Here is an 18,447-nt window from a genome sequence, read left to right on the forward strand (position 1 = left end):
GAACTGTTTTAGAACACGATCATAGGTTTTGCTGATGCCCAAGTGACCTGAGCATAAGTGCTCATGAGCCAGCGCCAAGACATGCTGCTGACAGTCAACAGGGATCACTACCTGAATAATTACCCCCAATCCTCCTCTGAATCGGTCGCCACCCACCTTGACCGTGAGACCCACCTACGCATCAACACACCATTCTCCACAAAGAATGGCAGTTTTCCAGTACACTCTGCCTTTTTGACAACTGAATTCCTACAAGGAACGAGGGATCCTTTCTCTGTGCTATAATGAGAGCCTCCTGTGTAAGCGGCAAGGGTGCAACAGAGTCAGGCACCAAAATTCAATTCAATTCAATTCAATTTTATTTGTATAGCGCCATATCACAACATACATTGTCTCAAGGCACTTTACATAGTGAGGTCAATATTACAATATTACAGGGAAAACCCAACAAATCCCACAATGAGCAAAGCACTTGGCGACGGTGGAGAGAAAAAACTCCCTTTTAACAGGAAGAAATCTCTGACAGAACCAGACTCAGTTGTGGGCGGTCATCTGTCTCGACCGGTTGGGGTGAGGAGAGAGAGGAGGAAGAGAGGAGAGGTGGGCAGAAAGAGGGTGGGAGGCGAGACAGTAGGAGAGAAGAGAGAGAGGACAGTTGTACAACCGCCGCTGTAATCTCTACCAGACTGATACTTATAATTAAAAAATACAATTATGTTGTTGTTATTATTAGTGATGATATTAATATTAATATTAATAATAGCAATAATAATGACAGGTTTGGGTCCTGCAGCTCTGGGGTCAGAGATACACTAGGAAAGATAGAAAACACAAACAGGGTTAGTGACATGTACTGTAAACATATCGGGGGATGGGGGGGTAGTATAACAGTTGCTTTAATTTCTACCAGACTGATACTTATAATTAGTGAAAACTGATACTTATAAATACAATGATGTTATTAATAATGATAGTAATAATAATAATGACGGGTTTGGATCCTGCAGCTCTGGGGTCAGATCTACTAGGAGAGAGAGAGAGAGATTGAAAAAGGTGGGAGAAGGAGAGAGATATAAAGGGAGAGAAAGAGGGAGAAGGAGAGAACGGGAGAGGGAGAAAGATGCTCATGATATAAGTTCCCCCAGCAGTCTAGGCCTATAACAGCATAATAAAGAAATGGTTTATTAAACACCTGAGCAGTTCTAACTATAAGCTTTATCAAAAAGGAAGGTTTTAAGTTTAACTTTAAATGTAGACAGGGTATCTGCATCCCTGACACAAACTGGGAGCTGGTTCCAGATGAGAGGAGCCTGGTGGCTGAAGGCTCTGCCTCCCATTCTACTTTTACAGACACTTGGAACCACAAGTAATCCTGCATTTACAGAGCGAAATGATCTGTTGGGATAAAATGAAACTAGGAGCTCTGTAAGATATGATGGAGCTTGATTATTAAGGGCTTTGTAGGTTAGGAGCAGTATTTTGAATTCTATTCTGAATTTTATAGGAAGCCAATGCAGAGATTCTAACACTGGAGAAATATGATCTCTTTTTCTAGTTCCTGTCAGAACTCGAGCTGCGGCATTTTGGATTAGCTGGAGGCTTTTCACAGACTTATTGGGGGCATCCTAGCAGTAATGAATTACAGTAGTCCAGTCTAGAAGTAACAAAAGCATGGACTAGTTTTTCAGCATCCTTTTGAGAGAGGATGTTTCTAATGTTCTTGATATTACGCAGGTGAAAGAAGGCTGTCCTAGAGACTTGTTTTATGTGTGGGTCAAAAGGACATGTCCTGGTCAAAGGTAACTCCAAGGTTTCTCACAGTAGAGCTGGAGGCCAAGGTAATGCCATCCAAAGTAACTATATGATCAGATAATGTTTCTCTGAGGTGTTTAGGGCCGAGTATAATGACCTCAGTTTTTTCTGAATTTAGAAGTAAAAAATTATAAGTCATCCAGGCCTTTATGTCTTCAAGACAATCCAGAAGTTTGTCTACCTGATTAGTTTCATCTGGCTTTATAGATAAATACAGCTGGGTGTCATCAGCGTAGCAATGGAAATTGATGTGGTGTTTTCTTATAATATTGCCTAAAGGAAGCATATATAGAGTGAAAAGTATCGGTCCCAGTACAGAACCTTGTGGTACTCCATGTCTCACTTTTGTATGAATGGAAGATTTGTTATTAATGTTAACAAACTGAAATCTATCAGATAAGTAGGACTTAAACCATTCTAGTGCTGTTCCTTTAATCCCAATGTGTTCTAGTCTCTGTAACAGAATTTTGTGATCGATGGTATCAAATGCAGCACTAAGATCTAAAAGGACGAGAATAGAAACATATCCACTGTCTGAGGCCATGAGAAGGTCGTTGGTAACCTTCAGTAGTTCTGTTTCTGTACTATGATGTTTTCTAAAACCTGACTGAAAGTCTTCAAGCAGACTATTCCTGTGTAAATAGTCACATAACTGGTGAGCAACAGTTTTTTCAAGGATTTTAGAGATAAAGGGGAGGTTTGATATGGGTCTATAGTTAGCTAAGATATCTGGGTCCAGAGTCGGTTTTTTGAGCAGAGGTTTAACTACTGCCACCTTAAAGGCCTTTGGTACATAGCCTGTCAATATAGATAAATTGATCTGATCTAATATGGAATTATTAATTAAAGGTAATACATCCTCAAATAGCCTTGATGGAATAGGATCTAAAAGACAGGTTGATGACTTGGATGAATTGACAAGTGAAGTCAGCTCAGCCAGATCTATAGGGGAGAAGCATTGTAAATAAAAATTAGGCGATACTATTGGTTCAGAACCTACAGTACTGGACAGTGTGTCTGTGCCATTAGTGGGAAGAAGCTGGTAAATTTTTTCTCTGATGGTAATAATCTTATTAGTAAAGAAACTCATGAAATCATTGCTACTTAGAGTTGGAGGAATAGACTGTTCAGTAGAGCTTTTACTCTCTGTCAGCCTGGCTACAGTGCTGAAGAGGAACCTGGGGTTGTTTTTATTTTCCTCTATTAGTGAAGAAAAATAATTGGTTCTGGCATTTCGGAGGGCTTTCTTACATGTAATTAAACAATTTTTCCAGTCTAGGTGAGAATCATCTAGACTATTGGAACGCCACTTCCTTTCTAACCTACGTGACGTCTGTTTTAAAGCGCGTGTCTGTGCATTAAACCATGGAGCTATCCTCCTCTGTTTGACTTTCTTATTTTTCAGAGGGGCGACAGTGTCAAGTGTGGAACGTAGTGAGGCTGCTGCACTATCAACAACATCATCAATTTGTATGGGAGTAAAGTTTTGATAACGATCCTGCACTGTATCGACACATGGCAGTAGAGTAAATAACGAAGGAACTGTTTCTTTGAATTTACTAACAGAGTTTTCTGATAGACATCTGCTGTAATAGAACTTTTCTCCAAATTCAGTAAAGTTAATAATGGAGAATTCAAATGTAACTAAGTAGTGATCGGACAGAGGGTTTTGAGGAAATACTATTAGATTGTCAATGTCTATGCCATAGGTCAGAACGAGGTCGAGGGTGTGATTAAAACAGTGAGTGGGTTTGTTTACATGTTGAGTAAAACCAATTGAGTCTATGAGCGAATTAAAGGCAGAACTAAGACTGTCGTTGGCAACATCCACATGAATGTTGAAGTCACCCACTATAATAACTTTATCTGTGCTAAGCACCAACTCAGATAAAAAGTCTGAAAATTCAGATAAAAATTCAGAGTAAGGGCCTGGTGGTTGATAAACAACGACTACAATAACTTGTTTTTGACAATTCCAGCTAGGGTGAAGGAGGCTAAGATTTAGGCTTTCAAATGAGTTAAAACTATGGTTAAGTCGAGCGTTAAGCAATAAGTCTGCTTGGTAGATTGCTGCTACTCCTCCTCCTCGGCCTGTGGTCCGAGGAATATGAGTATTATTATAAGAGGGAGGTGTTGATTCATTTAAACTAACATATTCTTTTGGCTGTAGCCAGGTTTCAGTCATACAGAATAAATCAACGTGCTTATCAGTTATTCACTAACAAAGATTTAGATGGGAGTGACCTAATATTAAATAATCCACATTTTATTGTTCTATTCTTAGGTTCATTTATAGGCTTTGTGTTGATCTTTATGAGATTTGTGTGAATTACACCTCTTTTATTTCCCTTTGGATTAGATAGTTGAAGTGGTCGTGGGGCAGAAACAGTTTCTATGGGGTTTTGTGGGGGTGACTGCTGTAATAGAAGCGCAGAGAAGCGTGTAAGACTGCAACTCTGCTTCCTGGTCCCAACTCTGAAAAGTCACGGGTTTGACCGTCTAGGTAACCGAGTCAGGTTTCTACAAATGAGAGCTGCACCATCCAAAGTTGGATGAATGCCGTCTCTCCGCATCAGACCAGGAATTCTCCAAAAGGTGCGCCAGTTATCTATGAAGCCCACATTGTTATCTGGACACCACCTCGACAACTAGCGGTTTAGTGATGATGTACAGCTATACATGTCATCACTGTTCAAGTTGTGACATCTACAGTGCCATGTATAACATTAGTCGTTGTCTATACATGCTTTGTCTATGACAGTTGGTCCATACCTGTTTCCATAGAAATATGCCCCTAAATAAAGCTAAAGCTTCCATTTTGAAGAGTAAGAGTCTCCAGTTGAATCACAAGCCACCACCTGCAACTCAACATACTGGGAAAAAAATACTCAGGTCAATAGGGTGAACAGCACTGCCCTCAGGCACTGAGGAAAAACCACACAAGAACTTTTAATAGCATAGACAAATATAAAAACGCACTCTGAATCAGGGTCTTAACATGTACCCAACATGTAACTAAGTTCAATGCTGAAGGTTACAAATTGTTTATTTTCAGCATAATCCATTATATCTACTAGTCTCACCAAATTTGGGAAGTTAGTGACCATTGTTACAGACAATTCATTCAGTGAAATAAAAAACCTCTTTCATTTAAACGCCAAACAATCAGCAGGGCACCGCAGGGAATCAAACCCCATCCTTGGTAAAACCAGGAGTAGCCATTACCAGTGCCTTTGCTTTTTGCGGCTACTTGGAAAAAGCAAGACCTCCATTAGCAACAGCTTACGAGTGGGACGTATTTATATTATGCCGAAACTTGCAGTTCTAATCAACTGCTATGTATGTTCAACATTTATACATTTTGGCAAAACATAACCCGGATAAAAGCTGTTTCTAATGCAGGTAAAGAAACCATTTTCTACACTGCTATAAATAACTTGCCAAGTTCTCAATACACGATTCTACACTGCTATAAATAACTTACCAAGTTGTCAATACATCGTTCTACACAGCTATACATAAATTAACAAGTGGTCAATACATGATTGTACAAAGCTATAAATAAATGAACACGTTGTCAATACATGATCATACACAGCTATAAATAACTTATATTATATATCCTGCTCTAATTATATATGCCCCTATTAAAACTAACGCTTCGAGGAGGTGCCATCAGTGTCCATTTGAATCAGCAGCCACCACCTGCAACTCAAACTGGGGGAAAAAGGGTCAATAAAGCACAACATATTCTCAAGCATTGACTAATACAAACACACACACACACACGTCATTTATCACATCGTCACATCACAACAAGTCCTAACTTCAATGCTGAGGGTAACCAATTATTGTTCATCTCCGTCATGAACCGTCAGACTACATACAATTCCCTCGTGATCACTAAAATAGGTTGGCACCACTATTGGCTCTACGTCATACTGTGTCGTTTTAACGTACACATGGTCAATTAATGTTCCCTTCTCTGTAGTTGCAGTTGTTACATTTTGAACATAACCTTTGTCTGTGAAAAGTTTGCCGATTGTAGATGATTTCAAAATGTCGTCATTAAAATCTCCCATGATAACAAAGATTTTCTCTAAACAGAGACATTGAATAAGATGGTGGATGATAAACAACTGCTACTAATATTTTAGGGGTCACGCAGTTGCAAATCAAACACTCTAAATTCAAATTTGGTACTTTCATAATATCATATGCCACATTATCAGCAATATACAAACCAACTCCACCATGTTGTTGCCCTTGTAATGTTAACAATGCTGGGTGGTTGCTACTGTATGATAAACTACGTGGACTACTGTGAAAAATATACCCATCCATCTCTACGGTTTCCAATGAGGAACTGTCTGGTAGCCATGTCTCTGTAACAGCAATACAGTTAAGCTGCTATTGCTGTGTACACAATGCCAAATCTGCTACATGTCTAGTCAGACTTTGGACATTCATCAAATACAAATTAAAGCTATGTGTATTCAATTTGGGCCTCGTTATATTTTGCATCAACAACGGGGGCATACACTGAAGGGCATCCTTAATTTGGTCATTACAATAGATAGTTTCTTCCTCGAATTCTTCAATCACCAATCCAGCCAAACTTCTCACGCGACTTAGTGCAACGTACGCCTGTCCTGCTGAAAACGTCTTTTTCAGACAGACCATAGCCCTATCTACACTAATGCCTTGTACTTTATGCACAGTACAAGCCCAAGCCAGCTTAAGGGGAAATTGCCGTTGCATTCCACCTTTCTTTGTGGCCCTTTCTTCCTCTGGTTCAATAGCAACACAACCCTCTGCATCTGCACAAACACTGGCACAATGTTTCCTCCTCTGCGCGCCTACCCGATCGTCATCGAACCTAACGTACACTTTTTCCGGAAAAACCTTATTTTCTGAAACAACTATATGGGTCACTGTGCCACATACCCCATTCACCAGTCCATCTTTCACGTCCACGTTCTTGCACAACATGACACAAGCATTTTTACCCAACAATAGCCGCTCTGCCAAACTTGTCCTATCCGCTTTGGCATGCTGTCCACTTTTTAATTCCAGTTTCCCTGTATTCTTATTATTAACAAAATCCTGGGCATCTATCGCCACATGGTCAGGACACGTCTCAAAGAGCCGCTCCAAATTGTGCTTGTTTACCTGTTTATTTGTAGGATAAATGTGTAAAGCCAAGCTCACTTCACCTGTTTCGCAACTTTTCAACATTTCCACGTCCCTGTCTAACATTGGGGTCCCTTTCGATCGACTTCTTAACCTGTTCAACAGGTCTGCAAACACTATCCTTTTGCCTAACAATTTCCTTTAGTTCGACAACCTTAAACAGACTAGACCACAAGTTCCAGCATTCATCTTCCACATACACTGCCTTGCCTTTCAATGGAGACAATTGGAAAAAATCTCCCACAGCAATTACACTCACATTTCCAAATGGGGAGAAGTCACCAACCTGTTTAATCTGTCTCAGTCTACCGTGAACGTACGCCAACAGCTTGTGATCAACCATGGATATTTCATCAATTATCACAAGCTGTTGATCACTATATTTCGAACGCAAAGTACTCAGCCTTTCTTCACCCAATGGGGTGTACGATAACCGGACATCTATCCCTATGCCGAATGTGTTGTGAATGGTTGCTGCATGCAAATTGTATGCAGCAATCCCCGTAGGAGCCGTTAACTCTACACAAATGTTGTAAGGATTACGACACATTGTTGACAATAACCTTGTGGCTTCATACTGAATAGCCTTAATTAAATGACTCTTTCCTGTGCCTGCACCACCTGTTAGAAACACGTGCAACGCATCAGGTTTTTTACCCGCTACCTTCTCCAAACACCATTGCCGGACCTGATAAAAAAACAGACAACTGGATCTCGTTCAAAGACCTAATTAAAGCCAAACCGTCACTTCTACACATGTTGTTCTTTTTTTTCTAAATTTGCAACCTGTGCAACTGGTTCGCCAACAGCTGCTAAATCTTGAACGTTTCCCTCACCTGGAGGGTTTACCTCCTGTTCTTCCACCAGCTGCCTATCTTTCAATTCCTCTGCGCACTCTAAACGCTCCAACTCTTTCTCTGGACACAACTCACACCAGGCATCTTCAAATAAGCCCTCTGAATCAATAATGTCCTGGATCTTATCCAATTCATCGGCTTCTATTTCAAACAACACTCTATTTACATCAACTACATCCTTGACGGAATGCATTGATCCATCACTAAGCCTGACGTGACCGTTCTCGTAAAACTGCTGAAATTTCTCAAAGCTCGGAGGTCTAAGCTGCTCATCCACACGATAAGGAAGAAACAACTGCAAAATACTCTGGCAAAAGGCTTCTGGATATTTATCCTCTGAAAAGCGAGCATAACGAACAACTGCAGGCTGTGTTCGTGTTCGTTTTGTCACAAAACCACAATCATTTCCTAACTGAATCGCCTTCTTGCAGTTCTCGGATTTTGAGAGGACACGGTATTGCAAACGTTGCAATACACATGTCATTAAATGTGCCATCCTCTGGCCTACTCTTATACCGATCAACTAAATTAGTCATCCACATGTCTTCCGTTGTAAGATCACGTGATGCTGCCTTTTGCCTCAACTCCCTTAAGGGTAAACTCATTTTCACAATGTTGTCCCCCGTTGGTATAAATACAACTTTCCTAGAACACTCCTTCAGATGCATATTTGACAACCTATACACTGCTTCCTGAGCACAAACATCTCTGTTGTGGAGATAAACACTCCCTAGACTCTTCAATGCCTCCTTTGCACTGACATTTCCGTCTTTAGCGGCTTCTCTTTTGGCATTCCCGAGCAACAATCCCATCTCTCTTTCAGACTTTGAAATATATGAAATGATGTAAACTACGCATGCATATGCATCAACAACGTACTGGATGTCCATATTAGCATTCCAACATTTTAAAAGTTCTTTGTTGTACTGATTCCCCCAGATTTCATTCACTTCCCTTTTCAACACAATGTGTTTCTTACGACTAACCAGTTTATATGCAGCCTCAAACTGTGCTTGATCTATATGAAACTCCTTGAACAACTCGTCCAAACTTTCATATGTCCTGCTCTCATCAGACAGAGCCTTCTTAAGTCCATATAAAAGAGCAGCTGCTTCCTCTCTTTTCTCACCTTGCCCTAAAAGCTCTTTCACAAACTCTCTTTACCCTGGACACAGTGGTTTTCCATCATCAACCACATCAGCACCCTGCTCAACCTGATCAACACATGCACACATTTCGGCATCGTCTACCTCCATAGAGGCCGCACGTGCCTTTTCTGCCTTTTTCCTCTTTTCTTCCTCTTCTTCAAATCTGTTTCGGCATATGAATGTATTTGCTGACGCTGGCCTGGGAAAATTGAAACGACAAGTTGTGTTGTTCTTTTTACACGATTTTGAATGTCGCTTCGAATGCTGCTGCACAGATGAGACAATGTCCAATAATGACTCATCATCTGCTGGTAACTCGCATGTTACATATCGATCGATAAATTCCACTACCTCTTCGTCTGTGTTTTTACCAATTAACGGGGCATTCTCGATCCAAAACAGGCAATGCACGTGGGGTGAACCCCTCTGCTGGAATTCCACTCGATAAAAGTAGTCCTTAATTTTGCCAATTGGGTGTGATGGGGACATCAGCACCTCCCTCAAAAAACAATGCCAACGGAAATCAAACATCCTTGCTGCAGTTACAGGATTACGCCGCAACAGCTCACACCTCTCTGCCCACTCTAAATCCTCTACTGTCTCACTTCTACCTTCCTGTTTCAAAATACTCTCAAGGAGATTAGTCCAATGCAAACCAGCCGAAGAAAAAGAACAAAACCACGTAGGGACACCAAGCTGACGAACACACGCTAGCAGGTCACGCTGTGCCCCTTGCCAAAAAGCTGGGGTACCTCTAATGGGTTTTAGGAACCGATACCCATCATCAAACTCCAACAACTGCTTCAGAGACTCCCCATCTGTCAACAAATTACTATTCACCTCACGTGACACACTACCTCCTTTTCCTTTTCGCAATGCTATCGATACACTCGAAACAACCTGCTGAATCTCTGACATGTACTGACCAAAAAGATATACTCTACATTATGGGCAAACCTCCCATCAGCATGCAGGATCCTGTTATTCAAATAACGTGACAACGTCAAACAATACGGTCTACTTTCATAGAATGCAAACCTCCCCTTAGGAAACAACACCGGGAAGCATTTAGCTTCGTTATCGTGATCAATAAGCAACTGAACAGGATTATTTCCTTCTGCTGGTGCCACATTCAAAATATCATCAAAAAATTGGTCCATGGCTTCCTGACCAATATCAACCGGCATAAGACAAGTGTTCTGGAACATACAATGTTGCTGTCTGTCATGCAACAGCTCATCTTCACCACCGTCTACATCCTCATTTACCTGGTTTACTACAACCTCATCTTCAACAACATCTGCAGATGCTTCACCACTTTCTATCCTACCATCAGTCCCGTCTTCTTCAACCTCATCATCTTCTTCCCTAAAAAAACTCATTCAGCCAGGCTTCATTACACTCTATATCTCCATAATGCACATTTGTCTCTTTTAAAAATTGCAACGCTTGCCTTACGTGCATACTGTCAACGTACTGATATTCATAATCCCCTTTATACGTCAATTTACGCTTCAACTTTACAGGCAACAATGACCCCTCCATATTGGACCGAGGTAGCACATTGTTGGTCTGTACAATATTCGCTGGAACACAGGTCACCGGTCCATGTACTCCATTCTGTCTGCCTCTAGGTAACGCTAACATCTTCATGAAAGGAATATGTAAAGCTATCAAATGTTGCTCTAAGCTATTCAAACATGCCAATTCTTCTGGAATGACATCTACTCCTAAGTTGTTCTTTACACTTTCTGCTGGCATTTCTCCTTTTTTTATTTTATAATGGCATGTGTAACATACCCACAGCTGACCTCTAGCTGTAACCAACCACTGACAAGGCATTACACAGTCCGCATTACACTTGTGTAAATAGTCTTCCGTAATACATTTATCTGCTATCAAAGCTACATCATTCCTCTTGTTATAATGATCTCTTTTACACTGCAAAACCTGATGACTAAACAGCAATCGATGGCAAACACAACACACAAACTCTGGCCCATTCCTTACTTTCTCCAAAAAACGCTGCATAACCACATTAAACTTCTGTCCCCTTTCTCTCATTTGTTTCCTCCTCATTTTGTTACCTTCTGTTACACGCTTTCTTTGCTCTGGATTTACAAGATACTTCCTTCTACTCATGGACTTTACATTTTGTTTATGTATTTTATTTCGACGGTATTTGCTTTTACTCATTTTCTTTAATTTTTCTCTGTGTAAAACATCTTCCCAGTATTTTCCTATGCTCATTTTTTTCACTTTCGCCATATGCAAAGCATCCACCCGGTATTTTCTTATGCTCACTTTTTTCACTTTCGCCATATGCCGAGCATCCTCCTGGTATTTTCCTATGCTCATTTTTTTCACTTTCGCCCTATGCAAAGCATCCTCTCGGTACTTTCCTATGCTCATTTTTTTCACTTTTGACCTAAACAAATCATTATCATGATATTTAGCTATACTCCTTTTCTTCAGTTTTGACCTGTACAAATGTTTTTTATTATATTGTCCTACTCTCTCTTCCTTTACTTTCTCCATATACAATTTATTTCCCAAATATTTCATCTTCTTTTTTAAATCTTTGCTCCTTTTCACATACTTTGAAACAATATAATCAATGTTTGATACTTGCTGACTACTGATAGTTGCAGTTGCAATAATCACTGCCTCTTCTTTTGATTTCCTTGTGCACATGTACAGTGGCTCAGATAGATTACCCAATTTGCACAAATCAAAGCAATAATCTTCATCAAGATGTTCAACACAAACAACTGCTTCAAAATTATTATCCTCACAACACTTCAAGTAAATGCCCTCATTAGTCAACAATCTACTTGTGCAACTGTATTTCAGCGATGTATCACCCCTGTATGCAAATATGTCCACTCCAATAGCATTTGCTGTAGCATGAAATTCTACATCTGAAGCACAATATCCTACTTTCTTCATCTGTGACTTCTCAATATACTCTGACATTGAACCATGTCCTTTTCCCACTAACTCCATGTGACTTTCACTGTGACTCTCCATATACTTAACAACAGCACGTCTAATTTTAAAGGTGACCTTTCTGAGAACCACATATCACCTGAGATACAGCTCTAAAAAAACTATTACCATCCTCTAGTATTTTTTCGGTTTTACACACACACTACCTAAACACCCATATTTAGTGTGAACTTGTACATTCTGTCTTTCAAATTCCAAATTGAATTGACTGCATAATGTCTGTGCAACTATATTCGATAGAGGGCTAAATTGGAATGTGTTTTTACTTGTATCAGCCAGAATTTCAACATCCAAATGATCCACAACTTCAAACAAAGAATCATCCACAACATGATCATCACAATCCTCTACAAGTTCAACTACAGAACTATCCACAACTTCTACATCAGTATCCAATAGTTTTGCAGCTGCACAACATGCATCATTCGCGATGGTTTTTACTTCACTCTGATGCTGAACCAACTGATCTTTATGGTGAAATCTAGTACTGTACCCTTTGACATAAGGTGTACCAATTTCACAATTGCCATAACAACTCTGCAGCTCTGGCCCATGAACACACACCACAGTCTCATAGTGATTTCCAGAGCAATTTTCTAAATAAATACCGTGTTGCGACAATAGCTTACTGTTGCAACTGTATTTAAGCCAACGACCATCATAAAATGTAAAAACATTGACTCCTAAACAATCAGCAGTGGCTTGTATTTCCACCTCTGTAGCCCAGCTGTGCATATTACGCATTTTCGATTTGCTAATGTAATCTGCCATTGAACAATACTCACTTCTCAAAATATTTTCATACTTGACAGCATTACTTTCTAAATGCTTGACAACAGCAAGTCTTATTTTTCTATGATATTTTTGTGCTCCACTTACAGATTGAGAGATGGCACGAAAGAAACAGTTACCGTCAGCCACTATGCTCTCATTTTTGCACGGTACACCTAACAAATCAACATGCGCAGAGACTGGTACATGATTGTGATTGAACACATCACCAAGTGAATCAAAATACACCACAACACTTGTTCCATTTCCATCAACCATGCCATTAACACTGCGTGCATGGGAGTCAACAAGTGCGTACTGTCCATTTTCCAAAACAATTGCACATGTAGTACCACACATTGTCAGGAGACATGAACTGTACTGCATAAAAATCTTTTCCAGTCCATTTGCTAAACTGACAGTCCCCTTCTCAATATGATCACCATCTACCATATTGATGTCACCACTGGCAAAACCTCCATATTCAAACTGAAGCTCTGACCCCCTATAACTGTCTGTTCAGGCAGCTCTGGAACACACAACATCTCTGACGACGCGCCGATCATCTCATTGACACGCAAACCTGTGTACAACTTGTCACCTAACACGAGTGCTTGGTCCAGATCTTCTGTCTGCCATGAAAACATACTATGAACTGTGTGCCTTGCTAGACTTACCAAACCTATCGCCATACATTGCAAACCCATGTAATGAAACCGATCATCCCCCTGGTGAAACGATCCTCTCACAGTCTTCCCAACTTTCTGACAACCACTAGTCTCAGCTGTAACTTGCGCAGATTCCAAATTACAACTCTCAACTGGTACTCTGCCACCTTGTTCTTCTGCGACCTCCTTTGAAGCACCATCAGCCATCTCCTTCACAGACATGTAACCAATGCCAATCCAATTGACATTCAACGACTTCTTCAAATTCCTGATGTGAAGCATCAGGTCATTGAGGCATGTGTTAAACACAGCCACAGGTGAGCCAATGCCTGCTGCTAACCCTGATGCGCTACGTGTGCCACTATCAACAAACGCATAATATTCTCCATGATCAATAATGGCACAAATGGACCCTTGAAGGTACGCCAGACACATTCCACCCCACAACAGATGTTCCTGCATCTTCTCGTACACTTCACTGTCGTCTTCCAAGAAATCCACGTCTGTGTACATTGGCCGACCCACTTCTACGCTCCACTTCCTGCCAAACACATTGAGCTGCATAACACATTTTGAATCGCTCTTCCCGATTTCCTCTGCTACAAATGGCACCAATTTCTTCCCCTCTGCACATATCGTTCAGATATCCGCCTTTTGCCAAGTACACACCGGAGCCATCGCGTGTTTGATTGCAGCCACAACACTACATGCCATTGACGCCTGTACTTCAGATGCCACCGATTCACATCTGACATCACGACCGGCAACAGCAGGCAAAGGCAGTGAAACAGAGCAAACGCACGTCTCGTCAGCAGCGATATCACCTTTGACGGGTCTCGGCGTGCGCTGCGCAGGAAGCCCCCCCTCCTCGACCACTTCCACAGCACCGTCAGGTGATGGCTGTGGAGACCCAACGGTTGGTGTGACCTCTGCCTTGAAAGAAATAACATAAGAAAAAACACTATTTAAGAGAAACAAAATATTTTCCCCCCTGTAGTATTATAAAATCACCCCAGAAACACTTGTTGCTACGCATCTACTCAAACTGTACAGTAACACAACTCCACATGAATCCAATATTGCTTTTAGCGCTACAAGCACAAAAGACAATTTTTAAGTACTAACCTGCTGCTTAGGAAGTCGTCTCGGTTTAGAAGCAGCTGCTCTCGACCGATGTCACAAAACTGATGTCTAGTGGCAGAAAAACAAATTTCAGGCAAATGTTACAGCTGTCAACATTGTTTTTCCCCTTAAAGACTGTCTACACAAAGAAGACACTTTGTAATAAAATTACCTTAGTGCGTTTTGCATCACTGCTCTTCACAAGGCTGGACAGATGTGATGGAACAACTGCATCCATCGCATCCATCACGGCACTGCTAAACCAGACTGGGTTTTATCGGGATGGAACACTCCTGCTCAACCTCCTCCGGCTGGTGTGTCTGTAACGACAAATATTTCAATTTCACTAATAGTGCTCCTATGACCATGATGCTTAGGGAATATGACTTTTGTAGAAAAAGACTCTCAAATACACAATTACAGTGTGCAACCCGTTACCTTCTTGCCCTGTCCCACAACTGTCCACTCGAAGGGGTTGGAGCGACGAGGCACGATGACCTCCCCCTTCACAACGATTCGTGGACAGAATCGTGGCGGTGAAGTCCTAGGAGAGACCCTGGGAGGCACTGCTTCCATTGGCGCTGTTGCCTCCAGTTGCACATAGGCTGCGTGCCAGAACAACTGAGACAGGATCGTTATCCCAAGACTGTCACTCAAGTGTACCTGCAGTAAAAAATGAATTTACACAATACACATTTTACTCTCAACACATATATTATCCGTTGACTTAAGAAAAAATAATCCTTTCCATATATGCAACTACACTTAAACCACACTTTTTTCTAAACATACCCATTCGAGCTGCCACACGATGGAACTCCTCCCGCATCAACTTCTGATGATCTGCATCAGCAGTCAAGCGTGGAGGAAAGTCCAGGACCACAACCTGTACAAAACAGTAATTGTTATCTTCTAAAGTTCTCAAAAATCACCTGCATGCACACACAGCCACACAAACACACAAATTTGTAGTACCAAACATAATCATCATTAAATATTTGGAGAAGAACTTACCTCAGGGAAGAGGTTGCACGCACTGCGCAAAAGCTTGGCAAAGTCCACACCTGCCTCGCCAAAGGTCCTGCTGGCAGTCAGGTTGTTGCTAGGGGCCAACAGGCAGACCAGGTTGGGTGTCGGAGTTACAGTACCATTCACTAACTCCGTCCTCAACTCAGCCGCAGAGGCCCCCGGTGTTGACATGAAGCCAAAGGACAGCCGTCCCTCTGGCATCTTGACAAATCCATCTACGAGGCTTCGTAGATGGGAGTCCCTGACCACAAGAACAAACTGAAACGACACAAAGGATTATGATTTACTCATTTTTTGAAAAGGAATTCATCCATTTTCCCCTAGATCAAAAAAGTTGTTCATCAATTCTAAATGTGCAGTACCTTATTCCCTGCGGGTGACTCAGCAGGTAAGACCAGCTGCTGATTCCTAAATTTGCTCACTCGCAACAAAATGGCAGATTTCCTCAAATCAAAATGGTCGACTCCAAAATTAGCTCACGCACAACAAAATGGCAGATTTCCAAGTAAGTTGACTCAAATCAAAAACATATTTAAGGACAACATTTGATGAAATAAATGGTTGCTACATACGTTCAGGAGTAGCAGGCGGTGCAGTATCGACGTTCAGCGGCTGCCGCTCCACCATTCTCCTCCAAGCGGCCTGGGAACGACGAGAGGACTTGCCCCGAGGCATCTGTAAGTATATGTTGGCACAAGTGATTAATCATTTCTATTACTATATGCTTCTAGTCTACAGTAGTTGGACAGTTACATTTATATATAAACATCTATAACTGAATCAAGAATTTACTCACACCAAACTTAACGAGTCAAACAATACGAAACAAGTGAGCATCTGGTGTCACAAAAATAAAAATAGACGAATAACTAACCATATCATATACTTAAGCAAATACATTGCTCTTCAATCACCAGTAATTCAAAAGGACCCCCCCCCCCACACACACACACACACACCAGTAATGGGCTGCAGCTACTAACACACTAAACACAAACTAACACACAACTTATAGCTACCTCATTGCACCACGCCCCGACATGGGCGCGGCCGCCCACGCACACACACAATCATCGCCGACAATTGCATTGCAGCATTGCCTCAAACTCCTCTAGAATCCAAGAATTGCAAAATATGACAAGCCATTATGGTGTGTGTGTGTGAGTAAAACAAACATATCATGAATGAAGCTCGCCTTTCACTCAGTTCTCACACATGAACACAAACTAACACACAACTTCTAGCTACCTCAGTGCACCATGCCCCGACATGGGCGCGGCCGCCCATTCACACACACAATCATCGCCAACAATTGCATTGCAGCATTGCCTCAAACTCCTCTAAAATCCAATAATTGCAAAACATGACAGGGCATTATGGTGTGTGTGTGTGTGTGTGAGTAAGACAAACATATCATGAATGAAGCTCGCCTTTCACTCAGTTCTAACACACGCACACAAACTAACACACAACTTATAGCTACCTCAGTGCACCACGCCCTGACATGGGCGCGACCGCCCACGCAAACACACAATCATTACCAACAATTGCATTGCAGCATTGTGTTAAACTCCACTAAAGTAAAGGCAATTAATTCGTGGGAAGGCAAGTGATCTCATACACCACTACTCATCTGCTTTTAAACTCTGCTAAAAAAAAAACAATACAAAAAAACAACCCTCCCACAGTTAGCCATTAGCTGCTAACGGCTAGCACATTAGCGCTTCACTGCTTCTTCTTAATACACGCTCAGCAGACCTGGTACCTTGGCCTTACTGCCCCCTTCTAAAAATAGCAATGCTTCCAATTAACATTTATTTACTCTACAATCACCAGTAATACAAAAGGACCCCCCCAAACACACACACCAGAAATCTACAGTAGGGCTGCAGCTACTAAGACACACGCACACAAACTAACACACAACTTATAGCTACCTCTGTGCACCACACCCTGACATGGGCGCGGCCGCCCACGCACACACACAATCATTGCCAGCAATTGCATTGAGTCAAACTATACTAAAAAAAAGGGAATAAATTGATGCGAAGGCATGTGATCTCATACACAACTACTCATCTGCTTTTAAACTCTGCTAAAAAAAAAACAAAAAAAAAAAACGCTCAGCAGACCTGGTACCTTGGCCTTACTGCCCCCTTCTAAAAGTAGCAACGCTTTCAATTAACACCTGCTTGCTTTGTGTTAGCAGTTAGCTCGTCTCTCGACATTAGCTGATAAAAACTAGCACTAGCATGGTAGTGGCCTGTCACTAAATTATGTCCACTGAGCCACTTACCGTGTGTAGCGAACAAGTCCTGAGAAGAATGAATAAGTCCTTGAATGAAATCCTTTGGAAATCCTTGGATAATCCTTGGAAAATCTTTTGGAAGTCTCAAGAAAATTCTCAAATCTCTCTGTTGTGCGTGATTGATGTCCCTTGCTACTTGTTAACAAATAGAAGAGGCTGTTTTCAATTTCAATCAATCAGGGCACTGTAATGGAGAGATCACGCCTCCTTGTCTGGCTTGACTCTGTGGCGTTCAAAGACACTATATGATTTTCAATTAAAAATACAATCATTTGGAACATTACGTTCTAAGTGAAAATAATTATAAAATAAACTAATGGATCTTTCTCATTTCTACAAATTACTTCAAGGGCCAGAGACAAAAACTACTACAGGTGATAAAAACCATATTATATTTTCTTGATATTACATCTCTTTCTTAGTACAGAGTGTGAGTAACAATTTTAAGTTACTTTATATTTAAATTAATTACTTTACACATTCAACTGTGGTATGAAAAAAAATCTACATATTCTGTTTGTTTTCTGATC

General features: G+C 41.1%; 1 pseudogene; it reads right to left on the minus strand.

Moving 5' to 3' along the window:
* Positions 1 to 5,116: 5,116 nt before the first annotated feature.
* On the minus strand, positions 5,117 to 14,827 carry LOC118296058 (annotated as a pseudogene).
* Between the last annotated feature and the right edge of the window lie 3,620 nt (positions 14,828 to 18,447).

The sequence above is a fragment of the Scophthalmus maximus genome, chromosome 1, assembly GCF_022379125.1.
Source record: "Scophthalmus maximus strain ysfricsl-2021 chromosome 1, ASM2237912v1, whole genome shotgun sequence".
NCBI classification, from domain to species: domain Eukaryota; kingdom Metazoa; phylum Chordata; class Actinopteri; order Pleuronectiformes; family Scophthalmidae; genus Scophthalmus; species Scophthalmus maximus.